The following is a 16795-nucleotide window of genomic DNA, read 5'->3' as shown; positions in this document are numbered from 1 at the left end:
GGAGATCTGAAACGTACAGTTCATACAAGACGACCAAAGACTTTGCATGACCTGGAGGCATTTTACCTGGAGGGCAGCTGTACCACCTGCAAAAATTCTGGGCTTCATAGAGAACTATTACAAAAGGGGCAATACACATTAAGAACTAAGGGTATGCAGAGTTTTGAACAGGGGTCAGTTAATTTTTTTCTTTGTTGCTATGTTTGTTTTATGATTGTGCAATTCTGTTATGACCTATAGTTGAATGTGAATCCCATCAGAAATAAAAGACACGTAAAACTTTTGAGCACAACAGTATACAGGTTTTGGAGCAAAATATGCTGCTATCCAGACAATGTATTTTTCAGGGAAGGCCTTGCTTATTTCAGCAGGACAATGCTAAACCACATTCTGCATGTATCACAAGAGCATGGCTCAGTAGTAAAAGAGTTTAGGTGCTAAACTGGCCTGCCTGCAGTCCAGACCTGTCACCCATTGAAAACATTTGGCACATGTTGAAATGACAAATACAGCAAAGGATACCCAAACTGTTGAGCAGTTGCCACTCTTTATCAAGCAAGAATGGGACAACATTCCACTTTATATAGCAGTTGGTCTCCTCAATTCCCAAACCCTTACAGGATGTTGTTAAAAGAAGAGGTGATACGACATAGCGGTGAAGACGCCCCTGCCCCAACTTTTTTGAAACATGTTGCTAGCATCAAATTCAAAATGGGCATGTATTTTCCAAAAATCATTAATATTTTGTCTATTTTCAGTCACAACTAGGGATAAATGATTTGCATATCATTGCATTCTGTTTTTATGTGCATTTTACGCAGTGTCACAATTTTTTTGGAAATGGGGTTATAAATTCTCTATCAATATAATTATGCATGAAGTGATGTCAAATATTTACCTTTCTCGTTTTTATGATTACAGTAATGATGTTAATTCTGTGACATACACTCACCTAAAGGATTATTAGGAACACCTGTTCAATTTCTCATTAATGCAATTATCTAATCAACCAATCACATGGCAGTTGCTTCAATGCATTTAGGGGTGTGGTCCTGGTCAAGACAATCTCCTGAACTCCAAACTGAATGTCAGAATGGGAAAGAAAGGTGATTTAAGCAATTTTGAGCGTGTCATGTTTGTTGGTGCCAGACGGGTCGGTCTGAGTATTTCACAATATTCTCAGTTACTGGGATATTCACGGAAAACAATTTCTAGGGTTTACAAAGAATGGTGTGAAAAGGGAATAACATCCAGTATGCAGCAGTCCTGTGGGCGAAAATGCCTTGTTGATGCTAGAGGTCAGAGGAGAATGGGCCGACTGATTCAAGCTGATAGAAGAGCAACTTTGACTGAAATAACCACTCGTTACAACCGAGGTATGCAGCAAAGCATTTGTGAAGCCACACCATGCACAACCTTGAGGCAGATGGGCTACAACAGCAGAAGACCCCACCGGGTACCACTCATCTCCACTACAAATAGGTAAAAAGAGGCTACAATTTGCACGAGCTCACCAAAATTGGACAGTTGAAGACTGGAAGAATGTTGCCTGGTCTGATGAGTCTCTATTTCTGTTGAGACATTCAGATGGTAGAGTCAGAATTTGGCGTAAACAGAATGAGAACATAGATCCATCATGCCTTGTTACCACTGTGCAGGCTGCTGGTGGTGGTGTAATGGTGTGGGGGATGTTTTCTTGGCACACTTTTTGCCCCCTAGTGCCAATTGGGCATTGTTTAAATGCCACGGCCTACCTGAGCATTGTTTCTGAACATGTCCATCCCTTTATGACCACCATGTACCCATCCTCTGATGGCTACTTCCAGCAGGATAATGCACCATGTCACAAAGCTTGAATCATTTCAAATTGGTTTCTTGAACATGACAATGAGTTCACTGTACTGAAATGGCCCCCACAGTCACCAGATCTCAACCCAATAGAGCATCTTTGGGATGTGGTGGAACGGGAGCTTCGTGCCCTGGATGTGCATCCCACAAATCTTCCAGCAGGATAATGCACCATGTCACAAAGCTCGAATCATTTCAAATTGGTTTCTTGAACATGACAATGAGTTCACTGTACTGAAATGGCCCCCACGGTCACCAGATCTCAATCCAATAGAGCATCTTTGGGATGTGGTGGAACGGGAGCTTCATGCCCTGGATGTGCATCCCACAAATCTCCATCAACTGCAAGATGCTATCCTATCAATATGGGCCAACATTTCTAAAGAACGCTTTCAGAACCTTGTTGAATCAATGCCACGTAGAATTAAGGCAGTTCTGAAGGCGAAAGGGGGTCAAACACAGTATTAGTATGGTGTTCCTAATATTCCTTTAGGTGAGTGTATAAGGATGTACAGTAGCCCCCATCATAATAATTAACTGTTTGTAACTGTTTGCAACACTAGGTGGCACCATTGCACACATTTAACATAAGTCTATTAGCAATCTAGCTACATCATAGTAGCACTGCATAAGAAGAGAACTGATGCTCATCTGAAGATGCCATACAGATAGTCATACTGTAAACAATATATCAAGAAACCACTTAGGTTAAGATAAAGGTGGGGTAAGGCTTACAGAGTGTTAAACAGTGTTACCAATAATTCAGCCGACTCTGCTCACTGAGAAAAGGACATTGCTGTATTAACCTTTCGAGCCCTTTCCCAAACTTTCATGAAAGCTTAGCATTTCATGAGACATCAGGGGGCTATATTAGTCAGAGATAAATTGTCAAGGGGGCCCTCTGTATTTACAGATAACACAAAACAAAGCCAAATAAAGGCTTCACTTTCAGAGTTTAGGATTATACTTTTATTAAGATCCCCATTATCTATGGCAAAAAGCAGCTGTTCCTAAAATATTAAATAATACAGAATAGAAGTCAGTAAAAATTAATAATGACTTACATTACCAGTCAATGGTTTGGACACACCTACTGTATTTATTCAAGGGTATATCTTTATACTATTTTCCATATTGTAGAACAATAGTGAGGACATCATAACAATGAAAACATAATATTTGACTGTGTTGTAACCAATAAGTTTAAAACACAAATACATTTCATATTGTAGATGACTCTAAGTAGCCACACATTGCCTTGATAACAGCTTTGCACACTCTTTGGATTCCCGCAAAGAGCTTCATGAGGTAGTTATGTGGGATTAATTTCAATGAACAGGAGTGTCTCGTTAAAAGTTAATTTGTGTAATTTCTTTCCTTCTTAATGCGCAGGATGTGTATATAGAAGACCATTATTATGTCTGTTCTGTAGCTGTCAATATTATGTCAAGAACTGCTCAAATAAGCAAAGAGAAACCACAATCCACACTCATGATCTAAGAGACGTTAATGCAGTTTGATACACCTTTAGATTATAACATGGTTCTTTGTAGAAACATGTAGTGTTCTAATATATGCAGGGATTTTTTTGAAGAATCCTATATTGAACCCTCTGCAAAGAGCTTTTAAACAAAGATCCACTTAGGGGACAAATCAATTTCCACTAACTTTCTTTTTGGCAAGAATGACCTTGGCCTAGCTACAGTGTTTCCCAACCCTGGTCCTGGTGACCCCAAGAGTTGCCTGTTTTTTTTGTTTCTGGTTAACAATTTTATAGATTAGTCAAGTGTGTAAGTAATAGGGTACAATTTAATCAGGTTTGTGAGTACTAGGGCAAAAACTAAAACATGCACTCTTTTATAGAAACAGGAATCTCTGATTAGCATTTGTTGGAAGAAGTACGTAGTACGTAAGTAGGGTTATTTTCAAAGCAGTTTTATTGACCAGTCCTAAAGTTAACTTTTTCCAGGTTTTTTAGGTTTAACTCAGTCGTCTTTACATAGACTGTACAAATGTAAGGACGACTGCAATCAAACTGTATTTGATTTAAACTAATAACTTATAGGTACACTAAACATTTTACCTCTAAGAAGGAAATACCTGTACCACAGGCTGCAGAAGTATTGATTTCTATCAGGCCTTGTCCATAGAGAGTTTATCAATTTTAGTGGAAAATGTATTTAATTGAGTTCTTATTTATTGGTCATTCCATTAACACCTATGTGAGAATGCTATTAATAGACTTTAGGTCAGCATTCAACATGAACATCTCCTCTAGACTGGTCAACAAACTCCATAAACTGGGGATCAGCCCTTCTAACTGCAAATGGACTTTGGACCCCTGTCTGTCAGGTTAGACAACATCACCTCCTGATCCTGAACACTGTTGTTACACAAGGCTGTGTGCTGAGCCCCCTCCTGTACTCCCCTCTTCACCCACAACTGCGTTCCTGTACACAGTTCCAACACCATTGTCAAGATCGCAGAAGACACCACAGTGGTAGGCCTGATCAGTGACAATGACGAGTCAGCCCACAGGGTGGAGGTCATGTGCCTGGCAGCATGGTGTGCTGACAACAACCCCTGGCCCTCAATGAAAAGAAGACCAAGGAGGTGGTGAAAACCTCCCAACACATCACTGGTATCCAGCTCCCAGTCATCGTAAACCTCCTGTGCAAGCGGTGTCTGTGTAGGGTGCGCGTCATCATCAAGGGCCACTTCACATCCAGGCCACAAACCGTTTGCCTTCCTGCCATCAGGCAGGCAGTACAGGTCTGTTTATTTCCGGCCCAGCAAGCTCAGAAACAGTTTCTTTCCATCAACTGTAACCCTGCTGAACTGTGTGACACATCACTAACCCACATACCCACCCACCAATTAGTTCTTCCTGTCAGTGACCTTGCTGCACTACTCCCTTGTACTACTGGACTCTGAAACTGCCTTTTCAAAGTCTGATAAGGATGTTTTCACTTGTTACATGTACGTGTCTACCTTGGGAACCTCATTGGTGCTATCCTTGCATTTCAGTTGCACATGCCACCTTGAACCTTCAATTTGCCTGCACTGCACATTGACTTCTGTTTAACATGAGTTTGAATGTGACTGGTCAATTCTGAACACAGCCTCCTCCCCAGTTATAAGAGGGTGTGCACACTTATGCAACCAGGTTATTGTAATGTTTTTATTTTTCATTTTTCCCCCCTCGAAGAATTCAGTTTGTTTTTCAATTGAATTGTTCACGTTACAGGTCACATTACAGGTGGAAAAAGTTCTCACATGATTTATCTTTGTCTCATTCTTTGTCTCAAGAACCTTGCATTTTAACAGGGGTGTGTAGACTTTTTATATCCACTGTATTCATGAATAGCAGTACATAGGCCTAAAGCACGGTTGCTTGATAAATATGATACATTTCAAAATAGAACACAGGCTACAGCCTATTCGTAAAAATGAAATTGATAGATCCAAGTATATGTAGCCACTCTACAAGTAAAAATATTGCAATGCATGCACTTTATTTGTAAATTCAATTTGCAGAGTAAAAGGATGATCAAAGCAGATTTTATAGAATATATAGAGGTTTGACATAGGAGGGCTTCTGAACTCTCACTCTTTATGAATGTATCAAAATAATGAACACCTGAGCATATAATTAATCAATATGGTAACAGTATAATCATTAATGTATCAGGATATAATTGGATATTAGCACAACACACAATAATCAAGTAACAATGAATATAAAGGGCCATAATGGCTCTATTATTTTTAGACACGTATCTTAAAGCCTGTGCCGCCAATATTTAACAAGGAACGGATCTTGGAAGGTTGTGAAACAATGGTGGCGGATGGTGAGAAACATCCACCCAATAATTACCATAAGGGGATGGCCAGAAAGGTTATGCAAGATAACACTGTATAAATGTGTGTGTCCTGAGTTGGCAAGACAGTTGTTCCTGCAGGTCAACTCGGCTTTTATGATTGGTCATTAAAAGTCTAATTTGAATCCACAAACTCGTGAGTTATTGCATTTTTTGAGTTGTTGCATCCTTTTTGGCAAGAATATACATTTTTCCACAGCAATTTACAGCAATCTACACTTTAATGGTGCCTACCCTGATCACGCCTCCCTACAGGGAAGCTTGAATACATTGCTCCCTGTAGCCAATTTATTAGCCACTACCGTCCATTATTCCGATTGCTAGTACAGATCCAGACAGATGCAACACTCTTGAAACAGCTAAACTATTGAGGCGTGACCAATCAAAAGTTTGGTTGCGAATAGTCAACTGGGGTGCAAAAAATGCATGGAGAAGAAAATATGCAAATTAACTGTAAAAGACTTGAGAACAATTAAACGTGAAGCTACTAGGAACCCATTATCCTCCAGTGCCACCATTTTCCAGAACTGCAACCTACCAATGAAATACCTGAAGACAGATTTTTCAAAGGTTTTATGGGCAGTTTAAATGAGAGTTACTTTTGATGGACCAGATGAATGGGCCCGTGGCTGGATCACTAATGTACACAGGGCACCACTTCAGTCAGGCGCCAGCCAGGAAGGCTACTGGAATGGGCTGCTTTCATTAAGGATGAAGTAGTTGGGCCTTTTTGGGTTGAAGATGGACTGAAACTCAACTCCAAAACCTACTGCCAGTTTCTGGAAGATACTTTCTTCAAACAGTGGTACAGGAAGAAATCTTTAGCATTCAAGAAGGCCATGATCTTCATGCAGGAAAATGCTCCATCACATGCATGCCACAAAGATGCTCGAATAATGACCTGGCCCCCTTCCTCTCCTGACTTAAGTTCTACTGAAAATTTGTGGGCCCTTCTCATGATGGCATTATGACCATCCTGTCACTTTACTTCAACTGAGAAAATGCAGTTTATTACAGTACAAAAGAAGCATTATGACCATAAATCACCTATCACCTAGCTGTACCTGCCCTTATGTTGGTCGTTGGTCACAAAGAGGATGTCCTGATCCTGAAATCTGTTGCTGGCTTCCCAGTCATGAGGAACAAAGCATTGGGAAGGTAAATTATCACTTCATGCATAATTATATTGATATAAAGCATGTATAATGAAATGTAACATAAAATTACTGTTCATAGAAAGGCTGGTGTCACTGAATGGTTTGTTATGTTTTGACAGACTTGCATAACTGTCATAACCAGTCATAAAATAAGGCAAAAATATGTCATAATATTTCAAAATATACGTGTCTTTAAGTGTCATGACCATGTTATGGCAGGATATGACATGTTATGTCTGCTGATAAAAATTTTTATTACATGTTTATGGCAGAGTTATGACCATGTTATGGCACTACACTTCAAGTAAAATGTTTCCCAGATAACTTTGTGTCAAAGTTTAACAAGGACATTTGTTTTGAGACTATTTCAAATGTTTAATAGTGGCGCAAAATAACATTTGTTGTGTTCCCATTGTTGAAGTCTAACACTTCCCCGAGTTGGTTTGTTGGAAAGGAGAATAAAACACCAGGAGTCAGGTCAATTACCGTATCGTATGTCCATTTATTACAGAAGCTTCTGGAGACACGTGTCGCCGCACAATGTCTAAGGATCAACATTCAACAGATCATTTTATACTTCTACTACGCCCAAAAGATAGTCGTTAAATTCACAAAACAAGTGTGCAATTGGTCCAGTTCCAGTTCTATTCCTTATAAGGATAAACGCAAACATCTTCTTGTCCCCTCCTGGTTTCTGTCTGGCCTGTCCGACTATGTGTGTGTGTCTCTAACCTGTGTCCTGTTTCTCAAAAGACAGACATACTAAATCTTTCTCTCCCCGGCAACCGCTTGAACAGGGTTTCCTATTCTCCTACTTGCTCCTTCAGTTTCCGCTCATATTACAAACATTTAATATTTTGTTTCATTGGTTACAACACCTTATAACAGTTCACTAACTTATACAATCAATATATCTACATTGGTTACAACAGCTTACAACAGTTCACTAACTCATACAATCACTACATCTACACCATCCAAAACGAGTTGTATGATTGCATTAGTAAAGAAAGAACATAGGCCCAAAACATATCCATATTATAAAATGTACGTCTCAACACATTATAGGACAAGTACTACTAACATTTACAAAAACTTCAAACTGTCAATCAGGGGCGATTCTAAGGTCAGTGCTTTAGGGGTGCTGAGCACTTAATGAGCCCCACTGCCACCACCCACCCTCTTTTCACACAAAAACCAAAAATATGTCTATTGAAAAATAACTATCATTTTAACATTGGTTCAACAAATCCAGATATTTTTTTTCTTTTTTTTTTTTAGACCTTTTCAGAGCACCAGCTTAATTGTGAGAGTTCACACAGACATCCCCCTGTAACAAACACAAAACCTTCTTCACTCTGGTTTTCCTGACCGTTAACTCCATGTGCCTTCTTTTGTATCAACAGTCATCAGATTGGTTAAATTAGATTCAACTTTATTGTCATTGAACAAAGTAACTGGTACTTGGACAACAAAATATAATTAATCTTTGGTAAATAATTTACAAATGGCCATCTCTAACATATCTGGTTGCACGCCTGTCTGAACTTACATAAACCGATATGAAAGTTCTCTCATTTCACAGCCCCCATCCCAACATACACAGATGGGTCCCAGTCTAAAATAGCAGGATGAAATGAAAAGTGACAGTTTTTATTTAAACTGCACATTTTCTTTGTTGAAACTCCCTTGAAAAGTCTGCAAACTTAATTAATGTAGCAATTTTCAAACCACAGTTACAAGTGCTATTCAGAACCCAGAGGGAAAGAGATCAGGGCTAAGACAATCACAAACACAAGGACATAATGTAAAGATAAACTTCATTATACACAAGCTCACAAACCCAGTGTAAGGCAAAGGAGACCAACATGTGGATTCGTGGAGACACACACCATGAGGCTAGAGTTCATGAAACACAAACAAACAGAGGTATTTAAAGACCCACCAACACTTTCCACATAAAATGTGACAGACCACTGTTTTCAGGCAGTTTTAAGCCATTGCTTTCAGTTTCAGTGTTAATCTTGTCAGAATGATGACAGATATGACATAAAGATACTATGCGTGATGAGTAAGGTTAAAGTACAGATATAAATCTTAGAATTAGTTTTGGAATGCTGGAATGGACAAAACTTGTAGTCCATTATAACATCTATAAAGACACCATCCATGCTTTCAACATGGAATTAGGCAAAGCTAGACAGATTTTTTTCTCAAATATTATAAACAGAAATCTAAATAATACACGCATTCTTTTCGCTACTGTCGATAGACTAACAAATCCCCCAAGCCAGATTCCCAGTGAAATGCTCTCAGACAGCAAGTGCAGTGAGTTTGCATTCTTTTTCTCTGAGAAAATCAATAATATCAGAAAGGTGCCTCTCCTTGAACTGCCACCTTAACGTGGTGGAGGGGTTTGAGTGCCCGAGTGACCCTAGGAGCTATGTTGTCTGGGGCTATATGCCCCTGGTAGGGTCTCCCAAGGCAAACAGGTCCTAGGCGATGGGTCAGACTAAGAGCGGTTCAAAAACCCCTTAATGAAGAAGAAAATTGTGTGTCCTGTGACGTCGCCCGGCATGGCGCAGCCGGGGCCCCACCCTGGAGCCAGGCCCGGGGTTGGGGCTCGTTCGCGAGCGCCTGGTGGCCGGGCCTTTCCCCATGGGGCCCGGCCGGGCCAAGCCCGAACGAGCGACATGGGGCCGCCCTCCCGTGGGCTCACCACCCACAGGAGGGACCATAAGGGGCCGGTGCAGAGAGGATCGGGCGGCAGTCGAAGGCAGGGGCCTAGACAACCCGATCCCCGGACACGGAAACTAGCTCTAGGGACGTGGAATGTCACCTCGCTGGCGGGGAAGGAGCCTGAGATGGTGCGTGAGGTTGAGAGGTTCCGACTAGAGGTAGTCGGGATCACCTCTACGCACGGCTTGGGCTCTGGAACCACACTCCTTGAGAGAGGATGGACCCTTCACCACTCTGGAGTTGCCCATGGTGAGAGGCGGCGGGCTGGTGTGGGTTTGCTTATAGCTCCCCAGCTCTGCCGCCATGTGTTGGAGTTTACCCCGGTGAACGAGAGGGTCGTTTCCCTGCGCCTACGGGTCGGGGATAGGTCTCTCACTGTTGTTTGTGCCTACGGGCCGAACGGCAGTGCAGAGTACCCGACCTTCTTGGAGTCTCTGGGAGGGGTGCTGGAAAGTGCTCCGACTGGGGACTCTATCGTTCTACTGGGGGACTTCAACGCCCACGTGGGCAACGACAGTGATACCTGGAGGGGCGTGATTGGGAGGAACGGCCCCCCTGATCTGAACCCGAGCGGTGTTCAGTTATTGGACTTCTGTGCTAGTCACAGTTTGTCCATAACGAACACCATGTTCAAGCATAAGGGTGTCCATCAGTGCACGTGGCACCAGGACACCCTAGGCCGCAGGTCGATGATCGACTTTGTTGTCGTTTCATCTGACCTGCGGCCATATGTCTTGGACACTCGGGTGAAGAGAGGGGCGGAGCTGTCAACTGATCACCACCTGGTTGTGAGTTGGATCCGATGGCGGGGGAGGAAGCTGGACAGACTCGGCAGGCCCAAGCGTACTGTAAGGGTCTGCTGGGAATGTCTGGCCGAGTCTCCTGTCAGAGAGATCTTTAACTCCCACCTCCGGCAGAGCTTTGACTGGATCCCGAGGGAGGTTGGAGATATTGAGTCCGAGTGGACCATGTTCTCCACCGCCATTGTTGAAGCGGCCGCTCGGAGCTGTGGCTGTAAGGTCTCCGGTGCCTGTCGAGGCGGCAATCCCCGAACCCGGTGGTGGACACCGGAAGTAAGGGATGCTGTCAAGCTGAAGAAGGAGTCCTATCAGGCCTGGTTGGCTTGTGGGACTCCAGAGGCAGCTGACGGGTACCGACAGGCCAAGCGGACTGCAGCCCGGGTGGTTGTGGAGGCAAAAACTCGGGCCTGGGAGGAGTTCGGTGAGGCCATGGAGAAGGACTATCGGCTGGCCTCGAAGAGATTCTGGCAAACCATCCGGCGCCTCAGGAGAGGGAAACAGTGCCCTACCAACGCTGTTTACAGTAGAGGTGGGCAGCTGTTGACCTCAACTGGGGATGTCGTCGGGCGGTGGAAGGAGTACTTCGAGGATCTCCTCAATCCCGCCGCCACGTCTTCCATTGAGGAAGCAGAGGATGAGGGCTCAGAGGTGGACTCGTCTATCACCCGGGCTGAAGTCACAGAGGTGGTTAAGAAACTCCTCGGTGGCAAGGCACCGGGGGTGGATGAGATCCGCCCTGAGTACCTCAAGTCTCTGGATGTTGTGGGGCTGTCTTGGCTGACACGCCTGTGCAACATCGCGTGGCAGTCGGGGACAGTGCCTCTGGGATGGCAGACCGGGGTGGTGGTCCCTCTTTATAAGAAGGGGGACCGGAGGGTGTGTTCCAACTATAGGGGGATCACACTTCTCAGCCTCCCCGGGAAAGTCTATGCCAGGGTTCTGGAGAGGAGAATACGGCCGATAGTAGAACCTCGGATTCAGGAGGAACAGTGTGGTTTTCGTCCAGGCCGTGGAACACTGGACCAGCTCTATACCCTCTACAGGGTGATGGAGGGTTCATGGGAGTTTGCCCAACCAGTCCACATGTGTTTTGTGGATTTGGAGAAGGCATTCGACTGTGTCCCTCGCGGCATCCTGTGGAGAGTGCTTCGGGAATATGGGGTCCTGGGTCCTTTGCTAAGGGCTGTCAGGTCCCTGTACGACCGAAGCAGGAGCTTGGTCCGCATTGCCGGCAGTAAGTCAGACTTGTTCCCTGTGCATGTTGGACTCCGGCAGGGCTGCCCTTTGTCACCGGTTCTGTTCGTAATTTTTATGGACAGAATTTCTAGGCGCAGCCAGGGGCCGGAGGGTGTCAGGTTTGGGGACCACACGATTTCGTCTCTGCTCTTTGCGGATGATGTTGTCGTGTTGGCCCCTTCAAGCCAGGACCTTCAGCATGCACTTGGACGGTTTGCAGCCGAGTGTGAAGCGGTGGGGATGAAAATCAGTACCTCCAAATCCGAGGCCATGGTCCTCAGTCGGAAAAGGGTGGCTTGCCCACTTCAGGTTGGTGGAGAGTGCCTGCCTCAAGTGGAGGAGTTTAAGTATCTAGGGGTCCTGTTCACGAGTGAGGGAAGGATGGAACGGGAGATTGACAGACGGATCGGTGCAGCTTCTGCAGTAATGCGGTCGATGTATCGGTCTGTCGTGGTGAAGAAAGAGCTGAGCCGCAAGGCGAAGCTCTCGATTTACCGGTCAATCTACGTTCCTACTCTCACCTATGGTCATGAGCTTTGGGTCATGACCGAAAGGACAAGATCCCGGATACAGGCGGCCGAAATGAGCTTTCTCCGCAGGGTGGCTGGGCGATCCCTTAGAGATAGGGTGAGAAGCTCGGTCACCCGGGAGGAGCTCAGAGTAGAGCCGCTGCTCCTCCACATCGAGAGGGGTCAGCTGAGGTGGCTTGGGCATCTGGGAAGGTGTTCCGGTCCCGTCCCACCGGGAAGAGACCCCGGGGAAGACCTAGGACCCGCTGGAGGGACTATGTCTCCCGGCTGGCCTGGGAACGCCTCGGTGTCCCCCCGGAAGAGCTGGAGGAAGTGTCTGGGGAGAGGGAAGTCTGGGCATCCCTGCTTAGACTGCTGCCCCCGCGACCCGGCCCCGGATAAGCGGAAGATGATGCGATGCGATGCGATGCGATCAGAAAGGTGATCAGCACATCCTCGAGTAGTGCTGGGGTCAGACAGATCCAACCACAACCTGAGAAAGTAGTTACTATGTCTGATTTCGAAGAAATTGATTGCAAAGTTTTGGAAGAAACTGTTCAACACCTTAAAACATCAACATGTGCCCTTGACGCACTTCCCACATCTTTTTTCAAAAGTGTGTTAAACTGTTTAGAAGTAGATCTCATAAAAGTGGTAAAGGCCTCACTTCTCTCTGGAAGTTTCCCAAACTCCCTGAAAACTGGTGTTGTCAAACCCCTCCTGAAAAAGAGCAATCTGGATAAGACCATATTAAACAACTATAGACCAATCTCAAATCTTCCTTTCATAGGCAAGATCATTGAAAAAGTTGTCTTCAATCAGCTGAACAAATTCTTAAGCTCAAACGGATACTTTGACAATTTTCAATCTGGTTTCCGACCGCATCACAGCACAGAGACAGCGCTCATTAAGATAATAAACGATATTCGCTTAAATACTGACTCAGGCAAATTATCAGTGCTGATACTACTTGATCTCAGTGCTGCATTTGACACTGTCGATCACAACATACTTCTAAACAGGCTGGAAAACTGGGTGGGGCTCTCTGGGATAGTCCTAAAATGGTTCAGGTCATACTTAGAAGCAAGAGGGTATTATGTGAGTATAGGAGACCATAGGTCTGAGTGGACGTCCATGACATGCGGAGTTCCTCAAGGCTCAATTCTTGCGCCACTCCTATTCAACCTGTACATGCTCCCAATGAGCCAAATAATGAGAAAGAACCAAATCTCTTATCACAGCTATGCAGATGACACACAGATCTACTTAGCCCTATCGCCTAACGATTACAGCCCAATTGACTCCCTGCTCCAATGCATTGATGAAATAAATAGTTGGATGTGCCAAAACTTTCTTCAGTTAAACAAAGATAAAACTGAAGTTATTGCGTTTGGAAATAAAGATGAAGTTCTCAAGGTGAACGCGTACCTTCACTCTAAAGGTCAAACAACTAAAAATCAAGTCAGGAATCTCGGTGTGTCTCTAGAGTCAGACCTTAACTTCAGTAGTCATGTCAAAGCAATAACTAAATCAGCATACTATCATCTGAAAAATATTGCAAGAATTAGATGCTTTGTTTCTAGTCAAGACTTAGAAAAACTAGTGCATGCTTTCATCACCAGCAGGGTGGATTATTGTAATGGACTCCTCACTGGCCTTCCCAAAAAGACCATAAGACAGTTGCAGCTCGTACAGAACGCAGCGGCCAGGATTCTCAGCAGAACCAGAAAATATGATCATATCACACCAGTCCTCAGGTCTTTACACTGGCTGCCAGTTACATACAGGATCGATTTTAAAGTATTATTACTGGTATATAAATCGTTCAAAGGCCTAGGACCTCAATACATTGCAGATATGCTCAATGAATATAAACCCAAATGAACACTCAGATCATTAGGATCACATCAGCTAGAATTACCAAGGGTTCACACTAAGCAAGGAGAGTCTGCTTTTAGCTATTATGCCAGTCGCAGCTGGAACCAGCTTCCAGAAGAGATCAGATGTGCTCCTACAGTAGTCACATTCAAATCCAGACTCAAAACACATCTATTTTACTTTGCATTTAATGAATGAGCACTGTGCCACTGTCCGTCCGACTGTTTTGACTGTCCTTTATTTTATTATATTTTTTATTCTAAACTGTATTTGACTTCATATTCTTAACGGTTTTAATTTTTCTTATTTCTTCACTGTTCTGTATTTGATTTTATATTCTTAATGGTTTTTATTTTTTCTTATTTCAAATGGATATTTATGTAAAGCACTTTGAATGACCATTGTGTATGAAATGTGCTATATAAATAAAATTGCCTTGCCTTGCCTACTGAAAAGTTAATTGATTCTGGAAATAGTGAAGCTACCACCAAAATACTAAGTTACTAGCTAAGCTAGTACTGCCCAAAAATGATAATACCGTCTTTTATTTATATAAATATATAATTAGCTGGCCAATGTTATACCAGTAATATTTGCTTTATTTCTACAATAGCATTCTTGAGTCAGTTGAAATCTTGAGTCAGTTGTAATCTAAGTCAGTGTTATAGAATATGACTTATCAAGTCTCAGTTCGCTGGGTGAACACCAGCTGGTGCAGTAAACATAGCCTAGCTAGCTGGATACGATTTCAGTACAGTAATATCAAAGATCCTTGCTCCTTCTGAACTCTCTGGTAATATTCTAGTCACAAAATACAACCAATAATACGGTAATGTTCAATCTTACTTGTGAAAAGTAATCCCCCGAGCCCTGCTTTCGATGGTCCGCCGATATGAGCAGGAGTATGCTCCACAGTGCTCTGGCATCGTTGCTTCTGCTGCTACGCAAATAGGAGTATGACCGGTCAAAGATGGCCGTATTTCTCGCGCCCCAGCAGCCAATGCGGCGTCTACTTTTTATTATGTCTATGGTTTACATGACTCCCGATTGTTAAAATGAGTATCACATTAACGATAAACTTTAACAACAGAGTCACACGTACGCACTACACAGGTAATGATGTTTTTGTTTCACGCTCTAGCAGTTAATAAACAGAACTGCATGCGTCTTGCGGAATAACATTGTAACCGACGCTACTTCTCTCCATTTATGACTATGGACGAGTCACCCAGGTCCTTTGCTACTCCACAGCGGCGGCGACCCGCTGGACTAAAATGGTCCGAAAATAAACACTTATTATAGGTGTACCGTGATTCAGGATACTGACTCCAGTAATCACCGATATGGTTTCGGAATCGGAACAACTCTAGGTAAAAGTAAAGAAGTGTGAGACATAGCTTTGGAGCAACTTAGTTGATTCACAACACTACATAACGGGTTCTCACTCTGCGTGTGTTTCGCGCTGGATGACGGTCGTGCTGAGCGGTGCAGGTACAGAGAAGTAGGATGACACCATTTGCTAAGCGGGGATGTTTTCATTTTCATCCTTAACACATACATTTTAAACCACAAACTACGGAGTATGTTTTGGACATTATTTAACCTTGTCAATGACGAACAAAAATGTTAGAATTTCTTACTCCAAGTTTTAGGGGTGCTGAGCTCCTTTTTAGGGGTGCTTGAAAAAGGGGCTAGCCTCTCCCTTGCTGTCAATCAATGGTGGTTAGATTGTGTGTTCTCATGCACGTTGGACAATACATGGTGGTTATTGCATGTGCAATGTAAATATACGCACTGCATTAATGGCACATTATGCTTGTTTTGACATCTCTTGGTACACATATTGCCCCTCTTTTGTCTCTTCTGTACAGTGCCGTTGTTAGCCCTGGGGGTCCGGGGCTATAGCCCTGGGTCTTTTATGAATAGTTCTGGATCTCAAATGGAACAAAAATAATAATAAAAAAATAGCCCCTGATCTATTCATCTATAATTACGATCGCGTATTATGACAATGTAGACGTGTAGGTCGCTAGCGTGTACGCCAACATTTTCCATATGTATATTTAAAACCCTGTACTTTCTGTCCTGGGCTAAGCCCCGAATGTATTGTGATCCTAGCGACACCTCTACTTTGTATCTGGCAGCTGTAGATCTTCCTTCTGGTCCTGGTACAGTATATCTCTCACCAATCCACACCACAAACACGTTGTAGGCCAATGGTGAAGAACACCACCATGGGCCAACTTGCCACCATCCTCTAACAAGAGTATGTGCCAGTAACCTGCAAAACTGCATCATTCAGTAAATAAAATAATGAGTGCATGCAAATGATACTTAATGTCTTGCATACTGTAGCAACATGAAAAATTGCATCAAAGCATTGTTTTAATTAATCACATCTAAAACATACATTGCCTGGCCAAAAAAAAAGTCACCATTTGGATTTACATAAGCAATTATTTAAGAGCCTATTATTGATTAATTACTGCAGTGATTAATATGTTTCAGCGGGCAACAATTATTTTAACCCTAACTGATGCAGTGAGTAGCTTCTCATTTCTTAAACAACCATGTCAGAAGACGTATTCTGTGGTCGTGGAAAAGATGTTACTGTGCTTCAGAAGGGTGAAATTATTGGCCTGCATCAAGCAAACAACCAAGGAGATTGCTGAAATTACTGGAATTGGGTTAAGAACTGTCCAACGCATTACTAAAACCTGGAAGGATGGTGGTGATATGTCAACCTC

The sequence above is a fragment of the Esox lucius genome, chromosome 7 (assembly GCF_011004845.1).
Source record: "Esox lucius isolate fEsoLuc1 chromosome 7, fEsoLuc1.pri, whole genome shotgun sequence".
Taxonomy (NCBI): Eukaryota; Metazoa; Chordata; class Actinopteri; order Esociformes; family Esocidae; genus Esox; species Esox lucius.
The sequence above is the reverse complement of the archived record's forward strand: the minus strand, read 5'-3'. Positions refer to the sequence as shown.